The 19971-nt window shown below is 46.5% G+C and overlaps 1 protein-coding gene across 1 annotated transcript in view; it reads left to right on the top strand.

Annotated features, from left to right (window-relative positions):
- The window catches only part of LOC146798084 (cytochrome P450 2G1-like), a 624994-nt gene that overhangs the window by 292611 nt on the left and 312412 nt on the right, over positions 1-19971 (top strand). The gene's annotated exons all lie outside the window — the stretch shown is intronic.

Here is a 19971-nt window from a genome sequence, read left to right on the forward strand (position 1 = left end):
TCGACTCAGATTAACATGAGTCTATCTTGCCTGAGTTCTGGCAAAAGGAGGGTCTGAGGAACTTCGGTTTCTGATCGCGATCGAATCGACCCGCCATTTTGTGCTCCGCCACCATTTTATGTTGCCCTCACTCAGGCAGCATGGCGAACAAAGTCAATTCTGCTTTTTCTGCTCTTTGTGTCAAAAATTGTTCTTTTGCCTCTATTTGCGAAGCTGTGTTAGGTCTGGCCGAGTACACTAATCCCTGTCTGGTTTTCCTAATCCCCGTCTCAACTATCTGTTGGTTCACACTATTCTTTCCGACTTTATCTTATCGTCTGGCCTTCACTGTTCTCTGCTAGCATTCTCTCATTTCACAACTGTCCTCCAACACACACAAACGTATCTCGCCACCTGCAAGTTAGTTACAAATCCGTTAATGAATTAGTTTGAGGGAGGGGTGACAAACACAGTTGGAGGAGAGGTTTCTTCGAGTCATCTGACACTTTTGTTTTCAAACCTTTCCTATTGGTTCTGTCCTGTTTTCAAACTTTTCTTACTGGCTCTTTCTTATGTACTCTGGGTGTGTAGTCGGTTAATGTATATGTTATCTATACGGTATAAAGGTTTGTACGCCACAGAGTGAAGTGGCAGTCTCCTGAGAACCTACCTTGTGTACTTCTGGGACAACTGTACTAGCTGCAGCTAATAAATCTGATCTTCTAACGCCTACAGAGTGTCCCGTGTCTCTGTGTAGCTGAGCAGGAGAAACCCAGGAGATTAAGGCGTACCCTGCGCTGCCGGGCCCAAAAGGTTCTGGTTCTTCACCTGCCATAGGAGTGACTTATAGGTTTATATGTGTGTGTATATATATATATATAGTGATATAGGTAACCTATATCACAGTAAGGGGCGTATGCACCACCTTACCCAGGCTGCAGCAGCAGACCTGTGGTGTCATTTTGGGTGGCTTCACAGGGGTGGCATAATACATGCTTCAGCCCCTGGTAGGCCTCTGGGGTACCTATGCCCTGGGTACGTAGTATACCATATACTAGGGACTTATAAGGGCACTCCAGATCCAATCTGAAATGTACCTAAAGTACATGTGTTAGAAATGGGATTTCTGGTTGGCTAAGGCGTGCGCCAAAGCAAGGCAGAAACCACCACTCTAGTCAGGGCAAGGAAGTTACACGCCAAAGATAACCCCTGCTCACCCCCTTGGTAGCTTGGCACGAGCAGTCAGGCCTATCCTGGAGGCAATGTGTAAAGCATTTGCGCTCGCACCCAGCAGCAACATCCCAGGCCCACCACTAAAGAAACTCCACACAAGGTTATATATAAAAATAGCCTTTGTATTATCTTAACACATTAGAATAGTACGCACATATTATACACTGTGCCAACGGGCACGGGGCAATATTTACAAGGGATTATTTACACCTGACAGGGCCAACTAGACCACTGTCAGTACCATCACAAAGTGAACTTAGTAAAGGTAGAATTTAGCATAAACATAGAACACAACCAGTACTATTGGTAATCACTGCACTTAGCATCAGCCTGTAACATCAACTACTTTAGGCTCAGTCCTACATCAGGCGCCAAACGCATTGTACGCCAACCTCATCAGCATAACCACATTATACAATTCTCTCACAAGTCTAAACACATTAAACCCTAACCTCCTAAGCATAACTCATCTTAGAGAATAACTCTCACTAGCATAAACCATTATATGCGAACCAACCTCATAATCATAACGCACATTTAGATGTATCAACACAGGTGCGTAAATCATTCTACAGACATTACATTTCCTAGCACTCAAGAATTGCAGTAGGGCCTGGCGCCCTATAACTCTAACAATCCCCGCTGGCCAACTGGCCATCTCAGAAAGTGGGCTTGAGTGCCCTGGGTCCCAAGAATCAGGGTTGCTACCTAGGCAGCGAAAGTCAAGGGTGCGCCACTGTCCCAACCTAAACGTGGCAGCTGCCCACTACTTGCTGGGCAGCTGGGAAAGTGTGGGGCAAAGGAACACATCTGACTCCTGACTTCACAAGACCCCAAAAGAACGGTTCGCCTAAACGATGCAGCTGCCCACTACTTGCTGGGCAGCTGTAAATACTCAAATACGGCATGGGCTATCAGTAGCCCTTAAAACAAAAGGGGCCAAACGTTGGAGCCACCTGGGCTCTAAAAATCATCTGCTCCTCCGGAGCGCACTGGCTCCGTAAATAAATATGGCCCGAGCGTTGGAGCCACTCGGGGCTCTAGAACAATAATGCCACTGGGAAGCCACGTACAGGCTCTAGCAATACACATGCCCCCAAACGTTGGAGCCACTCGGGGCTCTAGAACAATAATGCCACTGGGGAGCCACTCGGGGCTCTTAGAATATTGCCCCCGTTGGGGCGACCCGCTATCAGACGGGGCCACCCAAGAACCCTAACCACAGTGCCTTCACTGGCACTTAAAACAGTTATCTGCTACCTTCGTTGGAGCCCGCAGGCTCTGAAAATAACTCTGTCCCCTGAGGTTGGAGCGGCCCGCTGCCATCCGGAGCCGCTCTACAAGCAGAACTGGCACTGTGCCTTTACCAGGCACCAACATTAGTCCCTACAGAGCCCCCCAGCCCTGCTAGACTCACCGGGCTTGCTTCGGGGGACTCCGCTTCTCCGGTCTCCATCTTCTCTCGACTCGGGAGGCGGCATCTGCTCTGGCCGCCTCTCTTCATTTCTGGTGCACGCGGGGCTTCCCTCAGCGACATGGGAGCCCCGCCTCACCTTCTGCACGGTTGTCTGGCTTCCTCCCCGGCCGCTATCACAGACGCGTGGGGCTCTCCCCTGCTCACGGGAGCCCCGCGCCGACTTCCGCTTCCTGAGCCGGCCCCGCCCACGTCATCACCAAGTTTGCCTGACTTCCGGTGTCAAAAGCGGCTCGGGCCACGGCGGTGATTCTTCTTTATCGGCCAAATGAGGGATAGGCTCCCTCGGTGTGGAAATAAAGTCAACATGCGGGGTGGGCACCCGCTAGGGCTCACATAAGCAGGGTGGACACCCGCTTCCATCCATCAAGTAAAACAAAGACGCAGGGTGGGCACCTGCACACCATAAGCTAAAAATCAGCCGGGTGGGCACCCGCAAGGCCGGCATCACGGGGGAATCCCTGATCTGGGGATTCCCTCTCTCTCTTTCTCAGCAGTGCGACGCTGCACAGCCCCAGCTCCTGTTCCTGGGGAAATTAGAGGACACAGAGCACAGCGCTCCCTGGGTGCACAAAAAGGTTGCAAATAAAGTCCTGGGGCAAAGAAAATAAAGTCAAAAAAGGTCCCAGAAGTCTTCCAGGTATCCAGGGGCTGGGCAGGGCCCAGGGAGGCAAGCCTTCCCCTGGGACCCAGCAGCAGCACACCCCTGGGAGATTCAAGTCCAGAACAAGAACATTTCCATGGGGTCACAGCCCATTCTTTTATACTACATTTTCCTTTGTCTCAACAACTGTAGGGCAAGGGGAGAACCAGATACAACTGGTTCAGGAGCACTTTGTTTTGCCCAGCTCCCCTCTCTATTCACAGAACAGGCCAGGGACATCAGACGCACCACAGGAGGTGGAGCCAGTATTGTGAAGGGAAGGCTCAGTCCTATTCAGGTCCCAGGTGCAACTCCTCCCTCCCATCTACATGCAGATCTCTCCATTCACCACTGGGCAGACTCATCCTGGCTCCTGGAATTCCCCAGCCCTCTCAGCTCCTGTCAATCACAAGCCAGACAGGCAATTCACATCACACAGCAATGCCAACTTCTAGAAGTGGCACTTCTCCACCAGTCACCCTAAATCTGCGCACACCATTGCGCAGCATTTATTCTCACGAGTTCGCACATACCAAACTCACCCCTGCACTCCTCTCACATCAGGAACTACCATGGACACACATATCCCCCATGCATTCCTATGGGAGGGCCGGTCAGTCTCACTACATGTAACACAGAGCACACGCACTTTACACTGGGACACAGTGCTAAAGTGCCTAGAGGCCTAAAACTACTAACACTACCTAGGGAAAAAGGCCAGGATAATTGCAAAACGTTTAGGGGTGAACCTGCCAAAAGGGCCAGGTCCAACAACATGCAATCAATTTAGAGAGGAAACAGCTAGGCTGGGGCCCTGAATAGCAGGGTCCCAGCAAGATTAAAGTCGAAAAACAGTGAACCACCAGCAAAAAGTGGGGGTAAACATGTGAAGCAGATCCTACTCTCCTACACAACCCCCCTCCCCAAATGCAGTGACATTAAACTAACCTTGACCAGTTGAGTCTTCATGTTCGGAGTGGAAATATCTGGAGAGTCCATCTGCATTGGCATGGTTACTCCAGGGTCTATGTTCCACTGTATAGTCCATCCACTGTAGGGAAATGGACCACCTGAGAAGTTTTGGGTTTTCACCCTTCATCTGTTTTGGCCATAAGAGGGGCTTATGGCCTGTCTGAACAATGAAGTGAGTACCAAATAAGTATGGTTTCAACTTCTTCAGAGCCCAAACCACAGCAAAGGCCTCCCTCTCAATGCCTGACCAACGTTTCTCTCTGGGGGTCGGTCAACCTTCTGCTTATGAAAGCTACTGGTTGATCCTGACCTTCATCATTCAACTGTGACAGTACAGCCCCTACCCCCAACTCAGATGTATCTGTTTGGACAATGAACTTTTTGGAGTAGTCAGGACTCTACACAATGCGAGCAGTGCACATGGCCTGCTGCAGGTCATCAAATGCCTTTTGACAGCTAGCTGTCCACTGAACCTTTTTGGGCATTTTCTTATAGGTTAAGTCATTCAGGGGTGTCACTATTGATCCATACCCCTTGACAAATCTTCTATAGTACCCAGTCAGGCCTAAGAATGCTCTCACCTGAGTCTGGGTAGTTGGAGCAACCCAGTCCATTATGGTCTGGATTTTGCTCTGCAATGGTTAAACCTGGCCTCCACCTACAAGGTGACCCAGGTACACAACCTGACTCTGCCCTATCTGGCACCTAGTAGCCTTGATAGTTAGACCTGCTTTTTGCAGGGCCTCCAAAACATTCCTCAGGTGGACCAGGTGATTCTCCCAGGTGGAGCTAAAAACAGCAATATCATCTAGATATGCTGCACTTTAGTCTTCCAGGCCTGCAAGGACTTGATTCACCAACCTTTGGAAAGTGGCAGGTGCATTCTCCAAACCAAAGGGCATTGCCACAAACTGATAGTGCCCACTAGGGGTAGAAAATGCTGTCTTTGGCTTTGCATCATCAGCTAGTCTGATCTGCCAGTAGCCAGCTGTCAGGTCCAATGTGCTTAGAAACTTGGCTGTGGCCAAAGTGTCTATTAGCTCATCCCCCTGGGGATGGGATAGACATCAGCCCTAGTGACTGCATTGAGACCCCTGTAGTCCATACAAAACCTCATCTCTCTCTTGCAATCTGTGGTGTGAGGTTTAGGTACCAGGACTACTGAACTAGCCCAAGGGCTATCTGAGGGTTCAATAACTCCCAAATCCAACATCTTTTGGACTTCTGTCTTTATACAGACCCTCACATGGTCAGGTTGCCTGTAGATCTTATTCTTTACAGGCAGACTGTCCCCAGTGTCCACTTCATGAGTGCACCAGGTGGTCTGACTTGGAGTCAGAGAAAACATATGTCTGTACTGACTGAGAAGTTTACTGCAGTCAGTTTGCTGCTGGACAGTGAGGCTGCCTGCCAAGGCTACACCATCAACTGACCCATCATCAGGTTTCTGAGAAAGCTGGTCAGGGAGTGGGTCAATCTCTTCCTATTGTCCTTGATCAGTAGCCATGAGCAAGCCCATGTCTGCCCTGTCAACATATGGTTTAAGTCTGTTGACATGAAGTACCCTGTGGGGAGTCCTAGGGGTTCCAAGGTCTACCAAGTAGGTGACCTCCCCTTTCTGTTCAACAATTGTATGTGGGCCACTCCATTTGTCCTGGAGGGCTGCTGGGCTCACAGGCTCCAACACCCACACTTTCTGTCCTGGCTGGTAGACAGTCAGTACAGCCTTTTGGTCATGTCAGGCTTTTTGTAATTCCTGGCTAGCCTTAAGGTTTTTGGTTGCCTTTTTCATATACTCAACCATCCTGGAGCGGAGACCAAGTACATAGTCCACTATGTCCTGCTTGGGGGCTTGAGAGGTAACTCCCATCCTTTCTTAACCAGACACAATGGACCCTTGACAGGGTAACCAAACAAAAGTTCAAAAGGGCTATAGCCAACCTCCTTTTGAGGCACCTCCCTGTATGCAAATAAAAGGCAGGGCAAGAGTATGTCCCATTTTCGCCTAAGCTTTTCTGGGATCCCTTTAATCATGCCCTTTAAGGTTTTGTTGAACCTTTCAACTAAACCATTGCATTGTGGGTGATAGGGGGGGTGAATTGATAATTCACTCCACACTTCTTCCACATAGCAGTTAAGTAACTTGACATAATGTTTGTATCTCTGTCAGATACTACCTCCTTAGGAAAGCCTACTCTTGAGAATACACCCAAGAGAGCTCTCGCCACCACAGGTGCTGTAGTGGTCCTTATGGGAATTGCTTCTGGGTACATGGTGGCATGGTCCCCCACCACCAGTGTAAACCTGTGCCCAGATGCTGTCTGAGGACGCATGGGACCAACAATGTCAATCTCAACCCTCTCAAAGGGAGCCCCCACCACAGGTAGTGGTATCAGGGGGCCTTTGTGGTTCCACCTGCCTTGCCACTGGCTTGGCAGGTCACACAGGAGCGACAAAACTCCTTAGTGTCTTCAGACATGTGGGTCCAGTGAACATGAGGGACAATTCTGTCCCAAGTCTTGTTCTGGCCCAGGTGTCCTGGTAGGGGAATATCATGGGCTAGTGTCAATAGTAGGCCTGGGCGAAAATGTCGTTCCGTTCGCGGAAATTGCGATAATTTGAAATTTTCGCGTTCCGCGGAAAGCGCAAAAATGTCAAAATTTCCGCATTCCGCAGCTTAGCGATAATTTGGTTCTTGCTCGCGCTGCAAAATAATACATTCTCGCGCGCGCGCGATCGCCTTACCTGAATCCCTGCGTTCGCCGACAAGTTTTCTTGATCCGGTCGCATTCTCCATGAGATGTTGTTTTGTTTTTAGCCATTTGGGCTGTCTCGCGACAGTTCGCGCCCGCAGTGACGTCATGCGTCGAGCGATCACGTCTTTCTTCTCGCGATCATGCACCGCGAGACAACTGAAAAGAAGATGGCCGCGCCCGCGAGCAACCACATGGGTACGTTGGCGAGCCGCAACCATGCAGAAAATCTCGCGAACATGCGGGAAAAAAACTTCTGCATCTTCGCGATATTTCCGCGTGTTTGCGATAATTTTTAACATTTTCGCGATAATTTGCGAAAGTGGATTTCGCAAATTCCGCCCACCCCTAGTCAATAGGAAGCCCTTAAACTTCAGAGGTATAACCAACCTCCTGGAAGCACCAGGCTTGGGGTCTCTACTCTCTGAGTAAAGGAGTCCATCATCCCAATAAACTTTATGGGTGCCACTAGCATTCCCAGCAGCCTCATCAGCAGCTTGCTTTCTGAGGGGTTCAAAAGAGGGGCAGGTTTTCTGCTCCTGGCTCAGATCAGACCTGGAAGGGCCCCCTGTCCCCAAGAACTCAACCTGGCAGGTTCAAGCTCCTCTGGGACTGTTCCTTCTTCAGGCTCAACATCATCTCCCTGAGGAGACTGATCTGCATTCTGAGTCAGGTGGGAAGGCACTGTCTTAACCCTACTGCTCCTCCTCTTGGGAGGCACCTGGTCCATTATTCCAGAATCCAGGGCCTGTCCAGTGTTAGACATTTTGGCCTGTGACCTAGTCACAGCAAAGACATGAGCAGGGATCCTTAACATTTCTGCATGTGTCCTGAGCTCCACTTCAGCCCAAGCTGAAGTCTGTAGATCATTGCCAAGCAAGCACTGTAGGTCTGCACTTACCACAACCTTCTTAAGGCCAGTTACCCCTCCCCAGGAGAAGTTAACAACTGCCAGAGAATGGTCTGTTCTGACATTGCTAGCATTGGTCACCTGGTACATTTCACCAAGTATAATCTGCCCAGGATCCACAAGAACTTTTGTCACCATTGTGACATTTGCTCCTGTGTCCCTGAATGCCAAAGCGTCTCTTCCATTTATCAAAGGCTGTTGTCTGTATTTGCCCAGATTACTGGGACTCACAAAGGGGGACATATTCATGCACCCATCACAGACTAGAACAGCCTGAGTTGGAAATCTGACTAGGCCAGAGTCCATCTCAGAACCCAGGGTCAACCCTACTACACCCTTATTCTGAACATTAACACCACCAATTGTAGCTGTACCGGAGGAACAGTTGCCTTAGGGGCAATGGTGGCTGGAGTAGATTATTTGGACTTGGAGCAGTCACTGGTCCAGTGAGTTTTCTGCTTACAGATTTTGCACCATGGTTTCTTTTGGACTTTTCCCTTGTTAGACTGTGAATCCCCACCTGAAGAAGATTTTTGGGGCCCTTGTGAAGACCTCTGGTCTTTACCTTTCTCCCCACCCTTGTCAGAGTTTTTAGGATCTTGTTTCTTGGGTTCACCACCTTGGTTCTGTACCTTCTGCCTCACCCTGGTTCTGACCCACTTGTCTGCCTTCTTTCCCAATTCTTGGGGAGAGGTCACATCTGAGTCCACCAGGTACTGTTGCAACAGTTGATTTTGACAATTATTAAGGATCTGTCCCTCATAATTAAATTGTAAAATCATTGATAGTCATGCACTTTACTGTCAAGTAACCAACCTTCCAGACCCTTAGTAGCACAATCTACAAAGTCTACCCAGTCTTTATTCTATGCCTTTTGGGTATCCCTGAACTTTAACCTATATTGCTCAGTGGTTAGGCCAAACCCATCAATCAAGGCACTTTTCAGACTGTTGTAATCATCTGCCTCCTCCTCTCTAACAGTGAGGAGCTTATCTCTACCTTTGTCTGCAAAGGAGAGCCATACGATTGCTGCCCACTGCTCCTGGGGGACCCTTTGAACTTTACAGGCCCTTTCCAGTGCAGTTATCCATTTGTGGATGTCATCCCCACTCTGGTAGAGAGGGACAATCTTATTCAGGTTTCTATGGTCATAAGACCTCTCCCTATCTCTAGTGATGTTGCTGCCACCATGGGACTCTAGTCCCATCTTTTTTTATAGCTCTGTAGAGCTCTAGGGTCTCTTTATCTAAGGTTACCTGCTTTCTTATGATTTCAAGCTGTGCTTCCTCTTACTTGAGCAGTCTCTTCCTTCTCTCCTGAGAGGTTTCCATCCTATGAGAGTAGAGTGAGGTCCCTACAGATGAGTTAGAATGGCTAGACTCCCTGGAGGAAGATCTTGACCTACTAGGCCTACCACCAACTCTCCCAGGAGGGACAAAGAGGGTCCATTTTGGTCCTCTCCATCACTTTCTAGGGGAATTGGATTTTCCAGGTCCAGATAATTGTCATCTGCCTGGCCAGCCTCAGAGGTTAGGTCATGGGGAGTTACACCCCTAGGCCTTTCCTCAGTTGCTGTCCCACCCACTCTGCCTAACCCTTCAGATCCTAAAGATTTGCTAAGGTCATCCAGCCTGAGTACCTCTATGAGATGCTGGGTGGTTGGACTTTTGCCTGTCTTCAGTTTCCTAGCTGTGCATAATGCTCTCAGTTCCAAGAAGGGGAGTTTATCATACTGGGAATCTTGAAGCCCACTGGCTTCTGGCAAGGACCTACTGGTTCCTGGCCTTGAAGACATTACTAGTGTGGTGTGGTGTATTACACTACCTACTCTAGTGTGGCCTACTAAACACTCTTGAGTTGTAGAAAGGGTGTGCTAGCACTTAACACACAACTCTAAGTTCAGTAGAACTTACTGTATTTTAAAGCTTGTATTATTTGTACCTTGGGTACCTTTAGTGGTTTTCAGTTAGTCACTCAATTGAGATTATCTGGTAAAACAATAGCAAGTTGGAATCCCACACACTGCACACCAATGTGAGAAGTTGGCCTGATATATGCTGTCCACTAGTCATAGTGGGCACCTTGTATCAGTCCAAACAACCCCTTATTGGTTAGAGGTTAAAGACAACCTTTATTGAAAGCTATCCTAGTGGTAGCTATGGAGAGCAGCCTTCAGGCTAAGTCTTGAAGGAATGTAAAGCAGCTTGTTTTACCAGTCTATAATCTCTTGAGTTCCTAAATGAAAGATATCCACACCAGGTATACATATAAAATATATGTATTTATTACTAAACACGCCCTCCTAGTCTCTTTATGAGACTAGAGGTAAAAACACATAAGTTACACTTCAATAATCACAGTAAAATAGCACAAATACACGTCAGGCCCTGGGGCGATCCAAACCATATACTAAAATAGTGGTATAAGAACCACAACTTAACTAGGCACAAGTCCTAGAGCGTGTAGAATGGCTGGGACCTCAAGAAACCACCCAAGGTAGTGACACAGGGGACCCACAGGGCCGTGTGCAGTGTGTGAACACAGCTGCAAGCTCCCATTAGCTTCTATGGGGAAAGTCGCGGTTAGATTTTTAAAGATTAGGGACACTTAGAAGTGAGTCAGGACCAAACCCTTTTGGACTTAGGAAGTTCTAGGGCTAACACCCATGGGAGCACCAGAGTACTTGTGTTAACTTACCCAGGAAAGCCGGGTGCATAGGTGTCTTTTGGTGTCGGGTCGCCTACTCGATTTCAATGGGAGCTGGCGAAGAAGTGCCGCAGCCTTGGAGATGCGAAGTGTCCAAAGAGATTCAAGCCTGGATCAAAGATGAGAAGAACCTGAAAGCAGAGGGGACAGAGTCTGGGTCACTAGCAAGTGACCAGGAAGGTGATAGGAAGATGTCCGCCGATGTTGGGTGATTTCAGGTGAAAGAGGTGAAGCTTGACTCTTCAGCCACGACGACCAGGAGGTGTTGAGGACAACCAGGAGCTGTATTTGTGCTGTCCCACGAAGGATGTCGAGTGCTGCAGCGCCGCTGCCTGGATTGGACACAACAAGCCTTGGCAACAGCAACCCATGCAGAAACGAGAAAGATGCTTCGGTGCAGACCAGCAAGGTCTGAGGGACTCACCACTTAGTAAGGAGTCGGGGCACATCTGAAGCAACCAGGGAAGCCCAAGGAAATTCAAAGTTACCCCCTCAGGGACCCACCAGTCAATGGACCAGGGATCGCAAAGGGACCTCGATATAAAACACAAAATGGCAGCCCACGGGTCACTCGGAATGACCAGGGCAACAATCTTCGGTGGATTCAGTGCTCGAGGTAGGGGCTACAAGTCAGCCCATGCACGACTTCAGTAGATGTCGAGAAGTCAATGCACTTGCAAAAGTGCATGGTGACCAGGAATTCTGGTTCCACGCTACTCACGAGGGCAGTGGTTCTCAGCATTGCTTGGGACTCGGGTCGGCCTCTGAGATGTCTGGAAATCCTCTTCCTGGGCTGCAAATACTTCAGAGTCCAGCAGGAGCTTCAGAAATGCAGACTGGCAAATTACATTGTTGGTGCCTGTCAAGCAGTTGAGTCACTCCTTGACCCCAAGGGAGATTTCTTCAGTCCTCTGGTCTTTAGCAGAGCGTCGAAGGTCCAGGATTCAGCTTCAGAGTTTCGTCCAGGGTAATCTAAAGTTCTGGTTACAGAGGTTCCTTACTCATACCGAAGAAAGGGGGTGGACTAGCTCTGGGGACCCACCTATGGGAGGATTTGGAAAGAGGGGTTGCTACACCCATTTCCTTTGTCCTGTTTCATGTCAGAGCAGGGGCTGGAAGCCCCATAACCGGTTTGAGCTGGACTATGCACAGGGACACCAAATGTGCCCCCAGTGCAGGACTTCAAAGCACTCACAGAGTGCTCCCACCCAGCCACAATACACATAATCCTGTCTCGGAGGTGGTTACACCTCCCTGTGACAGGAAACCTATTGTCCAGGCCTCCCCTGCCGGAGTTTCAGTCAGCAGTAGGAGGCTAGACTTGTGTCTGTGGCTGCAGCATCCATTTTGTGATGACAGGGCTCCATTAAGTTTCTACCGGGTATACCAGTGCTGCCAAGTCCCTCCCTCTAGAAGGGTGGGCTCATACTCCCACATCAGTTACTGGTGTGGGGGTATGATTCCAAGGTGTTTGACACCAAACACAACATGATTCCGTGCAGCCAGTCCAAAGTTAGCATTTACCGTTTTGTTATTATGCCCTTAAGAGTATATGGTCAGGCTGCACTACAAACAGCATCATAGAAGGGTCTCCGAACACTGCAGAGGGGCTCTGCTCATGCAGGGGCACCCTCTCACATAAGAACCAAGCACTCTGCCTTCAGGATTGATAACGCCTGCTATAGGAGTGACTTATAGGTTTATACGTGTATATATATATAGTGAAATAGGTAACCAATATCAAAGTACGGGGTGCATGCACCACCTTACCCAGGCTGTAGTAGCAGACCTGTGGCGTCATTTTGGGTGGCTTTCCACGGGTTGCATAATACATGCTTCAGCCCCTGGTAGGCCTCTGGGGTACCTGTGCCCTGGGTACATAGTATACCATACACTAGGGACTTATAAGGGCACTCCAGATCCAGTCTGAAATGCACCTAAAGTACATGCAATCAATTTAGAGTGGAAGCAGCTAGGCTGGGGCCCTGAATAGCAGGGTCCCAGCCAGACTAAAGTCGAAAAACAGTGAAACACCAGCAAAAAGTGGGGGTAAACATGTGAAGCAGATCCTATTCTCCTACATCCATTTCATGTGGGGGAAGAGAAGTGGCCTGGGGCAGTGGAAGTAACCGTTCCAATTTAACCTTGGCACCAGCATTTAGGAAAATAGTCTGATCATTCCATCTCGTCCTACAAGTGATTAACCATGGGAACAAGCATTATCGTTGGTAAACATATCTTTCCATTTGGGCCTATCCATATTCCCTCTTCTGTTTGTCTACATCCTCCCCTTTCCCATTCTTCCACCCCTTTCAATAATATACTCAGGGTCATAGTACATATCATCATCCTTTATCTTTATGTCATGATATATGTTTTGGAAGCAATTTGAACCATTGTGTACTCACAACCAGTTAATGCTATTCCCTTTTTATGTCTGCATCAATAAATTCTTTACCTCTTGATACATAGTCCTTGGAGGAGGTGTGTGCAGCACATTCTACAATTAAAACTCTCTTTGGTAGCAACAGGCCTTGCAATAGTTGTGCTATTAATGGTGCATGCTGTATTTGTTGGCCAGCTGAGGTAAGGAGGGAACTCTAAATGAAGGAAAGAATCTAGAAATTATATTGGCATCCCTATACAACACTTTAAAAGAAATCCATTATCTCCAAAAGCAAAAGAAGAATTAAAACCTTGTACTGTAGCTTGTTCCAACAGCAAACACAGATGAAGAAATCTGTCACAGTAACACCTTTGGGAATCAAAATACTCATAGTTGTCAAACTGTGCCAATCCTTTATACCTTGAAATCTAATTGCAAACATCCTTAAAAACTGCACCTGTATACTAAAAGACATTAAATCCGTACCCACTGTATCCCAAAAACAGTATAATATGAATGTTAGAATCTGGGTTCTCTGGTTGGCACAGGTAGGTACTTGTGTCAAGCAGGGAACCTTTCCTCTAGTCAGGGTAAGGGGGTACACTCCTAAAATAACCCCTGCTCACCCCCTTGGTAGCTTGGCACGAGCAGACAGGCTTATCTCAGAGGCAGTGTGTAACGCATTTGTAAACACATACAGTAACCAAGTGACAACACTACAAATGGACACCACACAGGTTTTATATTAAAACAACAAAAATACACAATACTGTTACTTTAGATGGTAGAATTTCGCTTAGTTCTCTTAAGTTCTTAAATGTGACACTTTAAGTCAATGTACCTTTTAGATGCAACACGCAGGGCAACGGAAGTGTTGCAAAGATGTTGATGCAATGAAGTTTTTGGTGCAAAGAAATAAAGACGTGAAGATCTACCAGATGCGTTACGCTTCTCCGATGCTGCGAGAAGACTCGACTCGATGCGTCAGCTGCAGCGGCGTCACCCTTTACGCGATGCAACGACAGCGGCCTTGGCAGCGGCACTCTTCTCCGATGTTTGCGATACGCTTCCCCTCGATGCGATGCTGCAGCGGCGACACCCCTTTATGCGATGCGACGACAGCAGCTCCGAGGGAGGCATGCTTCTCCGTGAATGCGAGGCGCTTTTCTTGATGCGGTGCAATGCGACAGCTATGATGGCTGCGATGGCGACACACTTCTTCCTCGATTCAAGACTCTTCGCTGATGCGGTGCGATGCGTCAGCTACGATGGCTGCGATGGCGACACGCTTCTTCGGCGTTGCAAGACACTTCCTGGATTCCTGGTACGGAAATCGAGCTCCTCCCCATTAGTATTGAAATGGGGGCCCCCTCTGACTTTCAGAGGGGCATGAGTAACAACGTAAATATATGCGCAAGTCCCACAATTCGTATGATTTTCTACTGTCACTTTTTGACTCAGAGTCCGTGAACGTGTTTCTTTTAACTCGGGATTTGTTCTTTTATAAACGCGAGACCAGTTAAGACAGGAACTGAAAAACCCGGACAGACAAACCACACGTGCCTCGACCCTCAGGCAGCCACAGCACACAAGGCAGCAGAAGCCTTACCCTTGCGCTGTCTTTGCCCTAGTCCGGAAAGAGGCAAGAATGTCAATCCTTGTCCGAGATCACAGTGGTCTCCTGCCAGCTGGTACTGCAGAATCACGTCGGGGTCACCAAATGTTGCAGGGAGGGTATGACAGCAGCTTAACTTGAGCCAGTGCCCATACTAAAATGAAGGAAGTAAAACGTGTGAGTCACATAAACTAAGCCAAAAAGGTTAAACCAATTTATTAGAAGACACATCTTCAAAGAAATGATAACTGAAAACAGATTAAAATCACTTTTTTTTCACAGATAATCACATTATCACATTATCAGAAGGCATTATTTTATATGACTTTTAATGGAATTTCAGGAAGCATTTGAACCTGCTAAAAGGAAAACACTTCAAAAAGCAATATGAAGTGAACAGTTTAACATACAAAACAGGTTTTGGCTGTGATGCTAAAAAGGCACAAGGTTAACATAAGAAAAAACTGCTTTGCAAGTCTTAAATTTCAAACAAGAAAGCATCAATTTAACGACAGGTTGGCAGATATAATATATGTCAAGCTAAATTATAACTTAAAGGAAAAACCCACAAAAATCAAGAGCTCTTGGGGAGTACACATACGGTCTGTGACCTGTAGCATCAGACAGAGTTGTAGTCCAAAGATTGGCCGGTGGGTTTAATTCTTATACCCCTAAAAGCAGAAATTAAATGCAGAACTGGTCAGTTGTACTGACGTCAATAATAGCCACAGGTGAACAGTTTTTGAGAAGTAAAATTAATATTTACAAAAAGGCGAGCAAGAGAATAGTGCTAATCTATAAAAAACTAGGTAGGTCAACGCCTTGTCCGCCAACACTCTGTTCACCACAGAACCTACTTCCCTGATCTCTACTCTGCGAGAAGTTCTGTATTCTCGTGATCAGTTGTTGTCTTGCAGTCAAAACTTCTGTGTTCTTGTGGTGTGAGAAAGGGTGTGAGAAAGAGGAACGATCGTTGGGCTCACATGCGAAAGCTGACCACACGAAGACAGTGGGGGTGTGGGTCGGGGTGCCTCGCTGAGAGAAGCTGCTTGAGTTTTCAGGTCACAGAGGCTTAGAGCCTGCTGCGTTCGAACTCTGGTCAATTTAACAAAGGCCTACAGATTGCGGCGGCAGGCCCTGTGTAAGGGTCTCATACCTCAGGTGTGGGCAGAGTGGGCCTAGGGTACTATATGATAAAATAGACCCTGCTTCAGCAGTTAGCATGTTACACTCTGACCGCGGCCCTGCGTTTAGCTCTAGGGCTTACAAAGATGCCATGATAGGAATGGGCATAGCATTGCGGTTCTCATCTCCATACCATCCTAAGGGAAATTCGGATGTGGAGAGAAAAAAACGGGACTTAAAGCAATCTTTCATAGCTAGGGTATTAGGCAAGGGCGGTAGTTGGGTCACACACCTATATGGGGTTCAGCGGGCATTAAATAACCAGCCAAGAAACGCTCTAGGGAGTGTCACTCTTTATGAGGTCCTCTTTGGGACACGAATGTGGGTACCTGCTCTTGATTGTGAAGGTGCAGTGGTCGATGAAAAACCATTTGATATCTATGAACATTTGGCTGTTTTACAGGATCTAAATGAATCCAGGACAAAACAAAGCATTGTCCATCTAAAACAGACCGCCACTGAGGAAGTCAAGGTAGTGACGGCAAGACCTGTCTGGATCCCAAAAGTCAGGGATATGGTCAGAGAGAAAATTGCGGACAAAAAGGAATTTGGACCCTCTTACAGAAAACCTGTACCAATCCCTGCATTACACGGAGAAAGAACTGTGCTGCTCCCGCCTCGTGCCGGAAAAAAGGAGAAAAGATTTCTCTCAATCGACTTAATCAAACCAAACTATGTGGCCGATACTAAACTGTGGATTCCGCTGTAGCAGACGCCCTCCTCTAGCTACAATCCAAGAAGTTCAAACAGAAAGACTCATCACGTTTGAAGAGCCACCTGTAAGGAATGAAGGACTAAGCAACAATGCTATGGAACTTGTTCCACTTGAACCAGACATTTAAATTCAAAATGAAAATCAGAACAATTCACGAGTTGCAATTCAACCGAATACAGATGTCTACATCAACATGCCTCGTCGAGAGGAAAATCACATTTCAACTAATCCCGATGCAATTCCAAAAATTGATCGAACTGCTCCTGGTTGTTTAATTAACTTTTATACGTTTTCTCTGGATCCAAGTGAGCCAGAAACGACACCAGCCAAAATGACGTTCAAGCAAGAATTAAAGAACTTTCTTCTTTATCTTCAAAAGACATACCTGGTATCACCTTGGATTGAACTCTTGGTAATTTTTGGGATGTTGTTTTTTCTTTTCTGGTTAGGCTTAGTATTGACTTTTAGTATGCTTATCAATGGACACTATCTTCAACAAGGTCCCACAGCCCAAAAGGTCAACATCTTACTGAAGCCACATCCATCATCACATCATGAACAAAGAGACTTGTCATCAGTGAACATTACAGCAGTTCCTATAACTGATGGTATAGGATGGGACAAGGTTGATTTCAGCATCTTCAGCCCGACTGAACTTTTAAAAATTAATCATATATTTAAAATATCTTTGAGTGATATCATTACCTTCAATACATTTTCTGATGATTGGGGCACTGAAACAGTACATAAATTGTTGTCTGGTTTAGAGAAAACTGCTGCATTTTCCAATAATGAAATATTAGAGGGTTCTTCAGACTATGACAAATTGTACTGTTACCAACATTATGGTCATCATTTCCTGCACAAATCCATTTCACCTAGGAATGTATTTGAGTACCATCAGTGGGAACATTGCCCAACACCACCAAAAAGTAGTTCACAAGTGTTTGCACAGAAGTTTGCATACTTTTCAGGATTTAACACAACAGATCCAGCCTCATTTTGTTATAAGGTTGCACCAACATCAGCACCGAAACTTATGCTGACAAACACAAAACAGATTTACTCTGCTTCCTTTTTGGCCCAATTGTCTGAACAGGGTTTCCACCTATAGAAAGATGAAATTGACTCAAAATCAATTTGGGGTTCGAGGAACTGGCAAGTCCAGGGTACAGAGGCACTATTTAGAGCATGCCTCATTCCACAGCAGATGATCTTTTTAAATAATACTATGCAACAGGCATCCTGTCTTGGAATAGCCAAGATAAAGGACCTGAACACTCCATGGTTACCTACACCAACACAGGGGTGGCAAAATTATTCTACAAAGGAAGGGGCAACAGTTGATGACATACTGAAGTACAATAGATCAGACCCAAATTGGAAGGAGTGGGTGGTTTGGCCCTTAGACACAAACACATGTCCTAAAAGGTTCCTGAACATCACCAAGGGATTCAGCATGCATAGGCCGGACCCACAATGTGTACAGAAAAAACATCCAGGGGTTGTGGCATCCGATAGTGGTAGGAAGTTGTACCTAGATTGGCTAGAAACCTCAACACTTACAGAAGTGAAACAACACTTATCTTTACTGTAACAAGACATGGATCTTAGGGACGTTTTGCTAGGACCTAGGAAACAACGCCAACAACTTTTCATATATGCAGGCATTTATGCTGCCTATAATGAAATCTGGAAGATTCCCCAACAAGAAGCCGCAGAGAGAATACGGGAGACTGTATAAACTTAGAAAAAGCGTTAGCTGTGGTGGATAATGGGTTAACAACTTTGACCTCCAGAGTATATTCATTGGGCAACATTGTATCTTCTGCTATTGACATACTGGAACAAGATTTAGCCATATTACAACACGGCCAATCACAGTTACGTCTATTATGTTATTGACCTGGATGCTGCAATCTTTGTGTGCAGGAATTGTGCCTTGGCGTTTTATAAACAGTACGTCTCTGTTTTCAAAATACAATCTAACTGATACACAGATTGAAATGGCACAAAGGGGAGCTAAATATACAATGCTGCAAACTGAAAAACTGGAACAGTTACCATTCGCAGTAGCTGAATTACCATCAACAGATTGGCTACTTCATGGCCAAATTACTCTCCCGGTCACCACCTTTCAGTTTCACTATTGCCTTGAGCAAAGGCAGGTAGGCAGATATGAAAAATTGGGTAAAGAATACATTAAGAAATCCTGGGAATTTACCATATAGATTTCGATGCTGGAGTGGGGATCAAGGGGTGTTTCTTAGTGGTACTAACTTTAAAAACGCTTTAAGCGGTTCTCTCATGTGCCAAGATATTATTTTGCACGGAGCTTAATGGTTTAATTTCGAATCTGTCTTGCCACATGAAAGGAACTCCAGCTGCCGTGATCACACCAGCATTCGAATGGGAGTTACTGGATGCTGTGCGATCAAGGTTGTTGTGGGATGCTCCCGGGCATTGCATATCTGGTCACCATGAACACCAGGGTTACTTGCTGTATGCTAGTATTGTTTCTTTCGACAAGTACAGTCAGGGAGGTGCCGATATGGCCTTCAATGAATGTTTCCATTATACAGTTTGATGCTTTGAGCAGAATGAAAGCCTTGCTTTTACAGCAAACCGTGCCGTTAACCTCCACTCGAGAAACCTTTGACCTCCAAGTCGCAAGGACCTCAACCGAGATACAGGCACTTATTTGTGCCAACTGCCCCCTACGTTTCATAGAAATGGTGGGACGTATCTTTAATATGTCGGATACGAGTGGCATTGTACACCTATTTAGGACCATAGGGTCCAGATTCCTTAACTCTGCTTTCAAAGTGCTGAGGGGCCACGCATGCTCAGCCCTGTCCATAGATAAAGAGATTCTGCAGATGTCTGAACCAACCACCACAGCCCAGCTCCCCGTTCCCCCTCCACTAAATCTCTGAGTCAGCCGACTCCAAGTGGAGAGTGCTCTTTTGACCTGTGATGAAGACCATGGCAAAAAACATGGAATAAACACAGTAAAAAGAATTCTCAATGATCTCTATGTCAGGCACAAAGGTCCCACCATTTGCACTTAAGAATAAATACTGAAAATTTGGAGGTTGAGATTTAAAAAAAAGATAATTCTCATAAGAAATATATGTAATAACGAAAGAATAAAATAGGCGACTTTCCCCACCTCAATGTTTATTCCCCTCAGGTATAGTTCAAAATGTCAGCCTAAAATGAGAAGCCACTGTGAATTTGTGTGTATTTGCTATAACCTTTCAGGATGCAAATATTTCTGTATAAATTGTGTATTGATTAATGTATCTATATTGATGACACATGGATTACGGTTCCCTTTCCATATGGATGTAAAAAATCATATTTTTTCAATGCTTATTTACAGAAAGCCTTTCAAATT

This window comes from Triturus cristatus, chromosome 9 (genome assembly GCF_964204655.1).
Source record: "Triturus cristatus chromosome 9, aTriCri1.1, whole genome shotgun sequence".
NCBI classification, from domain to species: domain Eukaryota; kingdom Metazoa; phylum Chordata; class Amphibia; order Caudata; family Salamandridae; genus Triturus; species Triturus cristatus.